The 14504-nt window shown below is 41.7% G+C and overlaps 1 long non-coding RNA gene across 1 annotated transcript; it reads left to right on the forward strand.

Moving 5' to 3' along the window:
- The first annotated feature begins 122 nt into the window (after window positions 1-122).
- LOC148163707 (uncharacterized) lies at window positions 123-10497 on the forward strand. The gene is made up of 3 exons (XR_015768766.1): window positions 123-246; window positions 5645-5825; window positions 10302-10497. It is a non-coding gene; the product is annotated as an uncharacterized LOC148163707 (long non-coding RNA).
- The last annotated feature ends 4007 nt before the right edge of the window (window positions 10498-14504 follow it).

Here is a 14504-nt window from a genome sequence, read left to right on the forward strand (position 1 = left end):
CGCGCGCCCGCCAGCCGCGACCCCGGGCCCGGGGCTGCGCCCCAACAGGTATTTAAGGGTGTGCCCCCGCGCCCCCCCGCCCCGACGTAGACGCGGAGCTCTTTCCTCCTGGTTGCGTTGTTTCCAGCTGCCTCACCAGCGTAAAGAAACGCAAACAATGATTTGAGAGAATTGCAATCACTCCTTCGAAAGTCTGATGAATCCCTAATGCAGGGCACTGCCGTCCTTGTGAAAGGGACGTTACAGGTACTTCGAGAAAAATCACTGTAGTGCTGTCAGGCATTCAGCCATCTACACGTGTTTGTCGTTGAGAGACCCCACATGAATGTCTCTAACTTTCATTATTTGACTTTATGTTTACTTATTTACGTTCACAAATTTAATGAGTTCGAGCAGCATGAAATTCTCTTCTAAAATGATTTCTACAACGGGCAGCACAGAATCATTTTTAAATCAGACCAGAGGTTCACTGCCTCTTGAGAGGTGCAAGTCCCTGTTGCTTTAACTCCACACATTTCGTGCATTTTCTATGTGCATTAATCAAAATAGCTCTGTTTTGAGATTGCATTTCACTCTTTGGAAAACTAGAGACCTGAGGTGGCGACAAACCAGGACTTGGAATCAGTGAATAGGACAATCGGAGCTTTATTCTAGTGTTCTTTGAGCATTTGAGCATGAAGCTGCTTCTACTGAGAAGTACTCACGTGGATATCACATAACAAAGATGTGATTAACGACGGAAAAGCCCACTGCGAGTGGACTGCTCCATGAGCCAGAATTTATGTGTAGGAATAATCTAGCTCCTAAAATACTCCATTTGCAAAGCCCTGGATTTGGGACATTGGTCCCTAAAGGTATCTTTGTTGTGGAATGTCCATTTGGACACTGCCTGAGGGACTTTTTTTTTTTTTTAACTGGCCCAAAGAACTGAGAGTCAGGTTTGCGGTGGGTTAGAAAGATAAAACATCTCTGTACTCCTTTTCTGCCTTTAAATCCTGCAACTAAAGTGCATTGGTTCCTACTGATAATCACTTAAGGTTAGTACTGGGGTAAGCCTCTGGGAAACTCCAGCTCATCTTTCAGAGGAAAAGGAGCTCATCTGGAGATGAGAGACTGCTGAGCACTTGGGGCAGTAAATTAAGCCTGAAGGCCATAGATACAGAGTCCACATTCTGCCTCTGCCTTTGACCTCTGAGACTTGGGCTGGGAGGAAGCAATCTCTCCCCCTGCTCCTCGTCCTCTGGTGGCCAGGAGATGTTACTGCAGCTTTCATGGGACTACCTGTGCTGTTCAAGTAAACCTCCAAAAATCCGATTAGAGACCGGCTGTTTTTAGAACATTTTGGAAGCGGCAGTTTAAAATTATTTGCATCTCAAGTCTGCTTAGTTGGAAAAGAGAGAATACTTGCCCTACAGGTGAAGAGCACAGATCTTGCCTAGATGAAAGACTCAGCAAGAATGTATGAATACCCTTTATGTACTGAACATCTTGAAACTTCTCCTTCTTTATGTGCCTTCCATGCAGGTGGTACCATGATAGCTATTATGGGAGCCTCCCCAGTATATAGCATCCAATAAGGGAAACAAGATGGAGATTAAAACTAATTAAAAACTAAATTAGTGATTGAGGGGCACACAATATTGGTTAAAAGAGTCCAGCAGAAAAAAGGAGCGATGTAGGCTGGGGCTGTCAGGGAAGGCATCTTCTGAAGAGCTTTGACCTCATCCTTGAAGGAGAATTAAGATTTAGTTTGGGTTAAAAGGGCTCAGTGGGAGGACTATTCTTGAGGGGAAATGGTATGAACAAAGACATGGAGGTAGAATGAATAAGGTGTATTCAGGTGAGGGATGAGAAGACCCTTCAATAGCAGTAGAGATTGGTGTGTAGCAATTAAGAACTGGGCTAATATTAAGAAATTTAGAGGCACATTATGAGGTGCTTGAATGTTAGGATAAATAGCTTGTTTTTAGTCCAATAGGTTGATGTTGAACAAGTTTACTTCATTAAAGAGCACATTTCTCTTTGTTCTACTAAAAGAACTTCTATATATGCTAACAACAAACATGTGGAAACAAATTAAAAACTAGATGCCACTTATAATTGCCCCAAAGAATATGAAATCTTTAGGTATAAATCTAACAAACCATGTATGGGATCTGTATGCTGAAAAATATAAAATGCTGGTGAAATTAAAGAAGGCCTAATTAATTGGAGCAACCCACTACATTCATGGATTGGAAGAACCAGTATAATAAATATTGTCAGTTCTTCCCAAATTGATCTATAGATTTTTTTTTAAAGATTTTATTTATTTGACAGGGAGAGAGAACACACAAGCAGGCAGAGCATCAGGCAGAGGGAGAGGGAGAAGCAGACTCCCCGCTGAGCAGGGAGCCCGATGAGGGACTTGCTCCCACGACCCCGGGATCACGACCTGAGCCAAAAGCAGACGCCCAACCGACTGAGCCACCCAGGTGCCCCTTGATTTTTTTTATTTAAATTCAATTAGGCAATATATAGAACATCATTAGTTTCAGATGTAGAGTTCAGTAATTCATCAGATTCATATAACACCCAGTGCTCATCACATCACGTGCCCTCCTTAATGCCCATCACCCAGTTACCCCATCCCCCCACCCACCTCCCCTACAGCAACCCTCAATTTCTTTCCCATAGTTAAGAGTCTCATGGTTTGTCTCCCTCTCTGATTTCTTCCCATTCTGTTTTTTCCCTCCCTTCCCCTATTGATCTATAGATTTAACAAAATACCTATCAAAATCCTAGCATGGTTTTTTGCAGGCAGAGACAAGCTGAACCTAAAATTGCTTCTGGCACATTTAAAGGGATGAATGAGTGCTAGATTCCTCAAAGGCAGATAAAAAGCTCATAAACTTGGGACACCAGCAAAGCAAGGGCTCCATGGCTTACAATCAGACAATCTAGAAGGAAGCTATTTTCATTTCAGTACATGTAAGTATGAGGTTCAGTCTTGTTTTCAGTCAGAGTTAAATATGGGGGAGGAGCGCCATAATCTTTAGTGCTTAGACCCTGTTAAGTTTTTAATCCACCTCTGGCTGAAGCTTAATCATTCATTCAGCTACTGGTTATTGAATGTCTACCAACCAGCATGTGCCAGGCACTGTGCCTGGCTCTGGGAGTTCGGTTATAAATAAGAGAAGCAAGGCCCCTGCCCTCGTGGAACTAACATTCTAGTGGGGAGAGAAGACAATAAGCAAACAAAAACAACATCCAGGACTGTGAGAGGACTATGTGGGGAGAAAGCTGGATGATGTGAGAGCAAATGATGGGTAGGGGCCAAGGTGGCTGAGGAAGGCATTCATGAGGAGGGGACATTTGAACCCATCCTTAAGGATGGCAAACAGAGAAGTGATCTGGGCAGAGGAAAGAGATCATTCTGAAACTTCAGTAGAAGCAGAATGAGTTGGAGGGAGTTGGTGTGTTTCCAGAGCAGAAGAAAGGCCCGTGGGGCTCAAAAGTGTAAAACAAGGTCAGGGAAGAGCCAGACTGTGTAGGACCTTGTAATGCATGGTAAGCAGTTCGCATTCTATCCTAAAAGATTTAAGCCAGTTAGTACATGATCTGATTTATGAAGAGGGTATTTGTAAGTAATCATAATAGTTTAGTTTTGTAAAGAGAGTTTGAATAGTATTCTATAAATATTTAATCTGGCAGCTCCCTTTTCCAATAGGAAGCATTTTTGATCATTTAGTTCATCTCCAGGGATCCCTTTAATGTCCCCAAATCAAATGTTCTTGCCCTAGGATTCATGTATTCCTAGGGAGTATATGGATGGGCTTCCGAGGGCCTAGGAGGTCCCTAAAATTTTGTGCATGTATCCTTATGTGGGTTTTTCTGTGTCCTTAGCTTTCAACAGACTTTCAAAGGACTGTCTCACACACACACACACACACACACACACACACACACACACACACACACACAAAACAAATAAGACCTACTTTATATTTAAGTCTTGGCTGTGACTTTTTGGTGGTAGTGGCTGCTATTGTCCTGGGGCTCATGGCACTATACAAATGAATCACAGTTCTGTAAAGCAGCAAGTTTTGCCTCCAAGAGATGACACTATATTGGAGGAGAACACTATTTGTGGTAGAGGAGAAGGGAATATTCCAAAAGTTTGCCTCCAAAGAAACCTCATGAAAGAAAAATCTTACCTATGTGATGTGAAAACTAGAAGATACCTGAGATAGTACCATCCCACTCATGTTACATATAAGAAAGCGAAGGTCCAGAGAGGTGAAGTGGCTTGCCCAAGGATGCACAGCTAGTCAGGACTAAACTGGGATTTGAAACAGGTCTTCCAACTCTCAGGACAGAACTATGAGCTCCTCATTTTAAAAAACAAAAACACTGGACCAAATATAGTATACAGGGGCGCCTGGGTGGCTCAGTCGTTTAGCGTCTGCCTTCGGCTCAGGTCATGATCCCAGGGTCACGGGATCGAGTCCCACATCCGGCTCCTTGCTCACCAGGAAGCCTGCTTCTTCCTCTCCCACTCCCCCTGCTTGTGTTCCCTCTTGCTATCTCTCTCTCTGTCAAAAAATAAATGAAATCTTTAAAAAAACAAACAAATATACATAAAAGTCTTAATAGGAATTAAGTGTTCAATTTCATTCAATTAAATTAAGCAAACACATGCTCATTACTAAGGAAATGGAAGGAAAGAAGGAAGTAAAAGAGTTCAAAAACATAAAATCCCAGCTGTGAAAGTGATAGGTAAAAAAACCTCAATGTCAAATTAAGATGTATAACCAAGAAAGAGTAAATTTCAATTACACTGTTATCAGTGTATATCTGATCTTTCTGTAAGAAATATGTAAATAGACATAATAAGTTATAAGAATTGGATGACTTTTCACTTATCAGTTCAGCAAAGGTTTTTTAAATGGGTAATCCCAGGATTAGGTCAAGAGTGTGGTAAAATAGGCCTCCTCAATGCTGCTGGTGAGAGTATAAATTGGTGTAACTATTCTACAGAGCAATTTGGCAATATGCTTTCCAAAGTCTAAAAATGCATACCTAGCAATCCTCCTTTAAGAATTTGTCTTGGGCGCCTGGGTGGCTCAGTTGGTTAAGCGACTGCCTTTGGCTCAGGTCATGATCCTGGAGTCCTGGGATCGAGTCCCGCATCGGGCTCCCTGCTCGGCGGGGAGTCTGCTTCTCCCCTCTGACCCTCTTCCCTCTCGTGCTCTCTATCTCTCATTCTCTCTCTCAAATAAATAAATAAAATCTTTAAAAAAAAAAAAAAGAATTTGTCTTAAGGAGGGCGCCTGGGTGGCTCAGTTGGTTAAGTGACTGCCTTCGGCTCAGGTCATGATCCTGGAGTCCCGGGATCGAGTCCCACATCGGGCTCCCTGCTCAGCAGGGAGTCTGCTTCTCCCTCTGACCCTCCCCCCCTCATGTGCTCTCTCTCATTCTCTCTTTCTTTCAAATAAATAAATAAAATCTTAAAAAAAAAAAAGAATTTGTCTTAGGGAAATGAGAGTACTATTTTCCAAAGACTTACAAATAAGGATGTTAATTGTAATTTTAAATAATAGCTAACACTTCTTGCAAATGATCTCATTTAATCCTCACAATTACTATTACCTCCATTTTACAGTGAACTTGTTCAATCACACGGCAAGTGGAAGAACTGCGATATGAATAACATGTCCTACACATCTAAGCAGAAACAAGATCATAGAGGCCGTATAAGCTATGCCAAAGGGCTTGGACTTTGTTCAAGGCAAGTGGTGAGGAAGCTGCTGGAAGATTTTAAGCAGGAGAAATGACAAGATCAGGTGTGCATTTTGCTGTGTAAACAATGGCTGGGGAAGGAAAACATAAAGCAAGATGAGAGGTACTTGTACACGCTAGAAAACTAAATATAAATGGAGAGAAGATACATCCAAAAGTTGTTACAAAACTAGAATTAAAAGAACCAGTCACCAGTTAGATCTGAACTGTTAAGGGGGAAGGCAGGATCAAGGATGACTCCTGGGCGCCTGGGTGGCTCAGTCGTTAAGCATCTGTCTTCAGCTCAGGTCATGATCCCAGGGTCCTGGGATCAGGCCCCACATCGGGCTCCCTGCTCAACATGGAGCCTGCCCCTCCCTCTCTTCTCCCTGCTTCTCCCCCTGCTTGTGCTCTCTCTCTCTCTCTGTCAAACAAATAAATAAAATCTTAAAAAAAAAAAAGGATGACTCTTAAGTTTCTGACTGTAGCAAATGGATGATGATAATGCTACTTATTTACATCACCAGGGGAAAGATAAGTTGAATTTTAAGCATGTTGAGTTCCAGGTGCCTATGGAACCTCAAGAGGAATAGACTGTTGCATTCATGAGTCTGAAGCTCAGAGGCCATGTCTGGGCAGGAGAGAAAGATTTGGGATTCATTAGCCATATTTTAGTTTAGTCATGGCCAATGGATGAGGTCATGCAGGGAGAGTGAGAGAAAAAAAGATGTTGGGAATCAAGGGAATTACTGATGTTTTAGGAAAAGACAGTCCAAAAGAAGCTCTAGGGAGGCTGAGAAGGAGAAACTAGAAAAGCAGCAAGAAAAGGAATGGATATAGCTGTTACCAAAAGTCGAGAAAAACAAGCACAGAAAGAACTCCACTGAGTTCACGCTCAGAGAAGCCCCAATGGTAAGGTCTAAAAAGTCTTTCCTTGACTTAGCAATAAAGTGACCGTGGATGGGATGGTTTCACTGACGACAGTCTTGCAAAGGCGAGATTGCAGTGAGTTGAAAAGGGAATGAGAAGGAAGAAAATAGAAACAGTGGAATAGAAACTACTCTTTCAAGAAGCTTGACTGTTTTTTGTTTTGCTTTGTTTTTTTTTTTTAAGATTTTATTTATTCATTAGAGGAGAGAGAGAACGCAAGCAGAGAAGAGGGAGAAGCAGGCTCCCCATTCAGCAGGGAGCCCGATGCGGGATTTGATCCCAGGACCCTGGGATCATGACCTGAGCCGAAGGCTGATGCTTAACCTAATGAGACACCCAGTCGCCCCAAGAAGCTTGACTTTTGGGGCGCCTGGGTGGCTCAGTCGGTTGAGCGACTGCCTTCGGCTCAGGTCATGATCCTGCAGTCCCGGGATCGAGTCCCGCATCGGGCTCCCTGCTCGGCGGGGAGTCTGCTTCTCCCTCTGACCCTCCCCCCTCTCATGTGCTCTCTCTCTCATTCTCTCTCTCTCAAATAAATAAAATCTTTAAAAAAAAAAAAAAAGAAGCTTGACTTTTTCTCTGATATAAAGAATAATTTAAAAAATGATGTTTGTTTTTGAAGGCCAGCAATCTTTACATGGCTTTCCCATTTTCTGAGTAAATACAGGACTCAATGTGCTCCGTTTTAAAATTCACAGTGGCTTTCTGGACTAAAAATGACAACATTCAATAACAACAGTCATGTTTATTTTTTTTTAATATTTTATTTATTTATTTGAGAGAGAGAGAGAGAAACAGCATGAGAAGGGAGAAGGTCAGAGGGAGAAGCAGGCTCCCCGCTGAGCCGGGAGCCCGATGTGGGACTCAATCCCAGGACTCCGGGATCATGACCTGAGCCAAAGGCAGTTGCCCAACCAACTGAGCCACCCAGGCGCCCACAACAGTCATGTTTATAAATGTAAACATTTACCTTTAGGAACAATCTTTAACCAGTAACTGAACCTCTTGTTCAATGTTAGCTAAGCTAAACAGCAAGATAGGATATATTGACCAAATAGCAAAATGCTATTTTAACTGAAAAATGCTTTTTAAATTTGTGCAAGGGCACCTGGGTGGCTCAGTATGTTAAGCACCCAAATCTTGATTTCGGCTCATGTCATTATCTCAGGGTTGTGAGATCAAGCCTCACACCCTGAGATCAAGCCCTCACATCCGGGCTCCCGCGGCGCTAGGTATAGAGCCTCCCTGAGGGTCTCTCTCCCTCTCCCTGTGCCCCTCCCCCATGCACCCATGAGCACCCCTGCTCAAATACACACATACATAAACAAACAAACAAATAAATAAGTTTATTTATTTATTTATGTAAAGCCAGTCTTTGTATTGAAGAAAAAGTTCTAGTCCTCTTTAGGACACCACATCTTAGGAATATCTCAAACCACTACTATAAAGAAACTAGAAATTAAATGGAATTTGAAAATTAATTAATATCACTGTGTTAAGTCAAATGCACAACAATCAGCTCTTTTGTACAAGATATATGTTAGGATTTTAACTCTCATGACAACCCTAAGAGTTAGGTATTATTATTACCTGACTTGAGGCTGAGAAAGGTTAAGGAGTTGACTCAAAGATACATAACTAGGAAATGGCAAGTGAGAACACACACCCAAGTTTTCTCACGGGAAGTTTTGTTGAGAAGATAAAAATGCAAAATATAAGTACTTCAAAATAATGGTATAAGCAATGCCACTATCTTAGAATGCTCTTCTGTGATTATTGGTCAAACTTATACAGATACGTGCTTCAAAAGTTGGAACAAATGAGAGCTCTCTGAGCTGGGGAACAGTCAGCCAGCGGCAAATTTCGGCTCTGCCACATACTGGCTATGTGACTTGAAGGAAACTTAGTTTCCTCATCTGTAAAAAGAAGGTAATTAATGCCAACTATCAAGAGCTGTTGTGAAGCTCAAATGAATACCATGTAAAGCACCAAATATAGTGCATAACCCACATGGTGAATACTGACTACACACTGATTCCTTCCTCTTTAGGAAAGGCTGTATGTAGAACTCACTTAGATCTTGAACAATAGATTGAATTAGGATATTAAAAGAGAAGGGGGAAGCTCATTCCAGGAAGAGAAAACACACAGTAGGAGACACAGCAGGGAAAATGTGTTTAAAATAGTTTAACTGAAGCAGAACATTTGTATTGAATAGTATATAATAAGCCTGGAAAGCAGTTTGGGGCCAGATTACATAGGGCCTCAGCCAAAGAATTTAGCTTTTATATTATAAGTAGCAGGGAATGATGGAAAATGTGGTTCCTTTTTAAAATTATGCTTTATTAGCTTTATTTTCTATTCTAAAGCAATACCTATGCATTGCTAAAAGTCTGTAAACTACAGAAATGCGTAAAGAAGAAAGTACAAATCACCTTATTCAATCTTGGGAGAGAGAAATTTTTCTATTATATCCTTTGGTGGTATTTTGATTCAGTTTTTCTTTTACTGTGTACATTTGTTATTTTAATACAATAATGACGTTTATAAATATGCAGGCACGTATTGGAAAACACTAAGCACATTTACAAAACAGCTTTTTTTTTTTTTTAGATTTTATTTATTTATTTGACAGAGAGAGACACAGCGAGAGAGGGAACACAAGCAGGGGGAGTGGGAGAGGGAGAAGCAGGCTTCCAGCGGAGCAGGGAGCCCAACGCGGGGCTCGATCCCAGGATCCTGGGATCATGACCTGAGCTGAAGGCAGACGCTTAATGACTGAGCCACCCAGGAGCCCCCAAAACTGCTTTTTTTATGCAAAGGCTTGCCTCTAAAAAATGTAATTGCATATTTAGGATGGTCAGATGACCAGTATGAGTTCCCTAATGCTGGAACAAATGGAGTTTGAGTGACACATTTATTGGGTACAGTGTTTGCTTATCTTTATGATGTGTCTTGTCCTATAATTTCAACCTAAGGCTGTAACATTTTTTCCTTTTAATTATAATCTAATGAAGTTATTTAATTTTTCAAAAAATGATTGCTACCATCACACTAAGGATCGCCTCCGGGGGTATTTGGATATCTCTCCTCCAGTTTAAAGATTTGAACTTGGAAATGGGTGGGATAAGAGTGGGCTTTTAGGTGGCTTAGTCCGACCAAAGCATATCAGAAAGATCTAAGGAAGGGAATCGTGGAACAAGAGAGACTATGTTGGGCCCTGGCTACAGGTGAGACATACGTCAGAAAGGGCTAAGACTGGTGCAGTGGCAACAGACACGGAATGAAAGCAACAAATACAAGAAATAGTACAGAGAGAGAATTGAGAGAACTTGGTGATTCATGAGCTATGGAGGGTGGAGATGAGTAATGAAAGATGATGCTGAGGTGTCGCCTTTGGCAATTTACATAAGCTTCCATTTCTGCATCTATAAAATGGGGTTAATAAGTGTGCCTTCCTCATAGGATTGTTGAGAGGATTAAATGGATGACGTCTAAGATGCTTAGCACAATAACTGTGTTCTCAGGAAGTGTTAGCTATTACTGTTTATATAGCTGTTGAGTATAGATGACTGGGTTAATGATGACGTTCTTTTTTTTTTTTTAAATAGGCTCCACACCCAGCATGGAACCCCACATGGGGCTTGAACTCATGACCCTGAGCTCAAGACCTGAGCTGAAATCAACAGTTTGATGCTTAACCGACTGAGCCACCCAGGCTCCCTAATAGTGACATTCTTAAAAGAAATAGCAAAGTCAAGGTTGGAGGTCTGATTGGGGTGGGGGAGGTGGATTGAGCTACATTTTAGACATGTCATATTTAGGTTTATGATGGACAGTGAATTAAAAATGTTCACAAGAAACGACTGCTGGCCAGTGATGTTTTCAACAATAGGTACATTCTAGGAAGATTCGTGAAAAGCAGACATCTGGAGGATGGATACCCACCACAAAGTATTACCCGCACCTCTCCCCACAACCTCTATGTATTAGTAGAAATTACCCTAACCAATGCACAGCCCCTGAATGGGTTGACTTCCTGGCTGAGCAGCTCTCCAGGCAGGACAGATATGAACGTAGTGAAGCACGGAGGCTCTGGGGCCAGATCTGTTTGCTTCCTACCTCTGCCACTTACTACTATCTGATTTCAAGAAAACTAGCACACTAAACTTCTGTTCTCTTATTTACAAAATGGAATAATATAAATTTCCATCTCATTGGATTGATGAGAGGATTACATGAGACTCTTTAAGTGCAGCCCTTTATAAAAGGTTTATAAGATGTGATATAAATGTCAAGGATGGCTATTAATCCTGTCTCTCCTGGAGGTTATGAGTTATATTTATATTTCTTATCCATCTGTTACAGTGCCAAACACGAGAAGCACTCTCTTCTAACTGCTGATCACTTTGCCCCCTTAACAGTAGTCTTCTGCCTCTCCCCGTGTCTCAGTCCCTTTGGGAACTTTGTTACCTATGATTGTGTGAAGTCCTTGAATGTCAGGCAGCATCTTTGGGGCAAATAGTCTGTCCGCCTTGGGAGAAATCCACTGTATTAGTTTTCTATTTCTGCTCTAAACAAATTACCACATGCTTAGTAGCTAAAAACCACAGAGTTGGGTGCTCAACTGACTGAGCCACCCAGGTGCCCCCTACATTTATTTCTTTACCAGAACCTCAACAGCCGTGTTTTCATTTTAGCTCCAATTGATGATTAATGGACAGCAGAGTATGTCTTAAGAAAGACAGGTGAAAAATATCAGGTTGCAAGGCAAAGCATGTAAATATATCAGAGAATGGAATTTTTTTTAAGGGGTAAAAGGCCATCAGTACTATTTTAAGAGTACCAGGAGCTCAAACACTTGTAGCTGAAAAATGGGTAAAACCTCAATACCTTTGAGTTTCCCTCTGAAATTCAGTATTCCTGTCTTAAACTCTTTCACCTCCAACACATATAAATGTGCTCAAATCGTCCAAATGCTCAGTGAAGATAATTTTTAAAAATTTTTCATCATTGATCCTAATTTTCCAGCAGATAGGAAGCTAACCTTAGTATGGGATTGGAAAAATACTTAACTTGAAAAATGGGAGAGGCTAGCACTTTAGCTTTGGGCAGGACACTCAAGAGAAAGCAAGGAGAGAGAACCAACAAGTATTAAACACCTCTTATTGCCAAACACTGCATTTACATGTATCGTCTCAATTAATTCTCACAACTCCAGTAGGTAGGCATTGTTATCCCCACTTCAAAGATAAAGGAATTGAGGCTTCAAGATGGGAAGAGACTCTTCCACAATCACACGGCTAGAAAGTGGCGGAACTGGGATTACTGTCCAATTCTACGTGAGTCAACACCCATTCATCATCTTCCCACTGCCCCCAACTGCGCTTCCCTGAGTCCCAGTTTCCTCATCTACAAAATGAGAGAGTTGAGTCATAATTTCCCAAGGTCCCTCACACTGTTACCGCAGGGCCTCTGTGCTTGGGAGGGGAACGGGGAATCGAGAAATCCGCCTGGGCTCCGGCACCAGGCCGAACGTCTTTCTCTCTTAAGTGGGAAAGCACTGGGACTCTGTCCTGTACATCTCGATTCCCTGACTTCTGAAAGGAGGCTGCCACTGGGTACCACACTACAAATGATGAGGGGGACTCCCAATGCCTACCACTTAAAAAAAGAAACAAGTTCTCCTTAGTGGAGCTGCTTTTTATGAATTTACATTTTCAAAAGCAAATCCATCGGGCACCTGGGTGGCTCAGATGGTTAAGTGTCTGCCTTCGGCTCAGGTCATGATCCCAGGGTCCTGGGATCGAGTCCCGCATCAGGCTCCCTGCTCCTTGGAAGCCTGCTTCTCCCTCTGCCTCTCTCTCTCTCTCTGTCTCTCATGAATAAATAAATAAAATCTTTAAAAAAAATAATTCATTTAAAAAAAAAGCAAATCCATCAACACTTATTGTTGAGAATCTTACTGTGCCCAACACTGAGTTAAACTGTATGGAGAGGTTCCACAGGGGACAGCAAGGCCGTGTAGAGGTAGTCTGTATTCTCAAGAAACTTACAACTAAAAAAGAAAAAAAAAAGAAAGAAACTTACAACTAGTGGGTTGAGGGGGGAGACAACTCATAAAGCGATTTTCAGATTTTTCCTGTATAATACAGGACTGAACTGTGTGGTCAAGACAACATGTACTATAGGAGTCCGGAGACCAGGAGATCAACACAGGCTGCAGTCCTCAGAGAAGGCTCTGTGACGACTGGGGCAAAGACAATGTTCTTTACCTTGCATTCTGCACTAGTCTTCCTTGGCCTTCTCTGTAATTGTGAAATCCTGGTATAAACCTTTCGCATAGTTCAAACATTCTCAGTTTTGGAGGCTACAGTGATGTCCTTCATACCATGTCATCTGAATGTCACTTCATCTTTATTGGCACATTTGGGGGGGTAAAACCCCAATGGTATGCAAACACCGTCATGGATACTTGCTTCAAGCCATGGGAAGTTTCATGCAAAACCAGTTTCTCAATAGGGCAAATGTTGTGTAAGGTGTAAGAAGCTTGAGAAACTAGTTAAAGGCAAAGCCTGTCACAGCAAGAACCAGATATGAATGGGGACACTTTCCTGTCTTAGTCACCTCTTAGTCTGCCTCTGGCCCCTTACCTGCGGAGACCCCATGCTTAAACATTTCTTCAACACTTTGGCCCAGAGGTCATAGGACTTTGTCCCATGTAGTAGGAACTTCTTATCTCTGTAACAACCACCCCCAATCTGCCCACTCTCATGTGTACTCTACTGATAAGAGACTCTAGGTCTGAAAAATTGGTTCAAAATTCTGGATCCTTCCTCACCCTCGGACAACTAAGTATGTGTCCCTTTCTCCAAATTCTACCCTAAATATAATCAGGGACTATGATCCCAAGAGATGGTCTGAGTTGATACAGTAGTCCAGTAGATTAAATATTCACTATATTTACTATGTATTCCAAACAATAGACTGAGGGATATTTTCCAAACTAGCTGAAGACACAAAACGAATATACAGGAAATAGTATCTAAGCATACCATATGCTAAATCAAGGGTAACTGGTTCAGAAATGAGAGGAATTGATGAATATAGAAGTAATAAGAGAAAGATTTATAGAGGCCGGGTTTAGGATCGACCTTAAATAATGGAAAGAATTTGGATAGTCAGGGAAGAGAAATTATGACATTCTAGAAAAGAAAAATACTCTAACCAAAGGCAAGAGAAGTGGAAGATGTCTTCATGGAAAGCCAAGGTGGTCACTCTGTGCAGAGGAAGGGTGGCAAGAATGTGCATAGCAAGAATTCGTGGGAAATGAGATCAGATGGATATGATGAACTCATCAACAGAGTTAGCAAACATTTGTTAAGTGCCGATTAGGTGTCCAGCACTGTACTAGATCTCTTGCACATAATAATAACAGCTTACACCTACTAGAGTTTATAGGGTGCCAGGCACTATGTTAAGCACTTTACATATATTATTCAACTTAACCATCACTACAGACCTATGACATACACACTGTTAATATTTCCATTTTACAAACAAAGAAGATGAAGCCCTGAGAGGTTAAGGAACTTGCTCCAGGTCATATGGTTCTTCAGTGAAAAGGCCTGGATTCAAACCAAACCTGAGGGAGTCAGCTCAAATGTGGGTTCTAAGCACAATACTAACTCGCTTCCACACATATTATCTCATTAAATTCCCATAAAGTTCCCTATGACATAAGCATTATTATCCCCATTTTACAAATGGGGATCCAAGACTCCAAGAGTCAGTGAATTATTGCCCAAGGTGGT

Source organism: Eumetopias jubatus, unplaced genomic scaffold (genome assembly GCF_037043125.1).
Source record: "Eumetopias jubatus isolate StellerSeaLion01/CBP00866 unplaced genomic scaffold, mEumJub1_p1.0 scaffold_8, whole genome shotgun sequence".
Lineage (NCBI taxonomy): Eukaryota > Metazoa > Chordata > Mammalia > Carnivora > Otariidae > Eumetopias > Eumetopias jubatus.